The sequence below is a fragment of the Plasmopara halstedii genome (assembly GCF_900000015.1).
Source record: "Plasmopara halstedii genome assembly, contig: Scaffold_262, whole genome shotgun sequence".
Taxonomy (NCBI): Eukaryota; Oomycota; class Peronosporomycetes; order Peronosporales; family Peronosporaceae; genus Plasmopara; species Plasmopara halstedii.
The window spans coordinates 369,765-371,265 of record NW_020187183.1 but is presented as its reverse complement, the minus strand read 5'-3'; positions in this window follow the sequence as shown (position 1 = coordinate 371,265).

The following is a 1,501-nucleotide window of genomic DNA, read 5'->3' as shown; positions in this document are numbered from 1 at the left end:
AGTCGACTTCCTCTAACTCCTCGACGAGGAAATCCGTCGCTCGGGGTGGGTGCAGTTCGTGGCGCTCGGTTGCCGATGGCTTGGGATGTGCTTCCTGTGAAGCTGCGGACGGACTGTCCGGAGATGCACCGTGTGCAGAAAAAGAAACACTTTGCCCGCAGGCACCCTCGGAACAAGCGAGGCTGTAAAATTTGCGTGTCATAGAGCGGATAATGTTCAAGGATGTTCTTAATAATGTAACGATATCTCAAACACGGGAGCCTCGTACGCTCTCTTCTTCTCTTCTTTAGAGAAGAAAAGAGTGTGAATTGTGGATATTCACAATTTTGATGGAGGAGAGTGTAGCGGGTTTAGACATACCCTTGTATGAAAGGGCGGGTCACACCTTAACTACTTAATGGTTTGACGTAACCATGACAAGAAGCCATAACGTGGCTGAATTGCCACCGTTAATTTAGGTTTCACTATATTAATTATGCAGTGGGGCTGCCTTAGCAAAGCGCTTGAGGAAGCGTATTTTAGGTCACCGACCTTTTGTCCTTTACAAGAACCAAGTATGAGTAAGCGGATCGCAATCCGCTCACTCCAAGCGTAATTATTGCCTTCCCAGGGCTATTTGACTCTTCTGTTTAAATTCAAAACTGAATTCATTTACTTTTTTATCCTAATTTTAGAAGTCAAGATTTCCCGATGTATCTGTTATCAGGGTACGTGTAACCCTGTTACACCCTTCCCCGTTTAGATTGAGAACATTGACAGTTCCAATCGATTATCGCCGCAACGAGGCCCGCGTGTCCGTTAGACTCTGCAACTTAATTTGTTGGAAAAATAAAACAACTTACTTGCTCAATGAGCCTGTGTCAATGACACCAAAACTTCCAAGTCTTGCAGGTTCTGATGGCGAGCATGGGCAGAGCCCAACATCGTCTCCCGCACTCGGTGCAACGTCAAAAAGTGCGTCTGCAGCACCGAGGGATGTATAATCAAGGATCGATGCGCACAAACGTCGCGCTCCGCACACGCTTTCAGTGCCGAGTGGCCTCGTTGAGGATGTGGTCGACTATGAGTCTGACACTCCTTTTCCCCATGGAATGACGAGGATGGCGAGCTACGCCAGCGGCGTGATACGAGCTCTGCTCGCGCCTTGCAAACCCCATGTCCGTTCCCTGACTTCTCGTCAACTGAGGGACGTGGTGTAATCACCAATGACCTTGACGGGGAACAGAGGCGGAAGGTTGAAGCTGCCCATAAGGCGGCTCTTAAGTGCGCCCATCCACGGCCGCTCATTGACCCAATTGTTTAGTATGGCTTCCGCCCAGCGGATCACGCTGTGGAAGCGAAGGACGCGGTAACTCGATCGTTACGCGTCCATATCATTGGGCCCCCGGCCAGAACGGATGATGAACATGCCACACGGAAAGCTCATTGATCTCGTTTCTTGGCCCCACAAGAAATTCCATTAGACGTTTATCGCACTCGTCTATGTGCTCAACGATGTGGT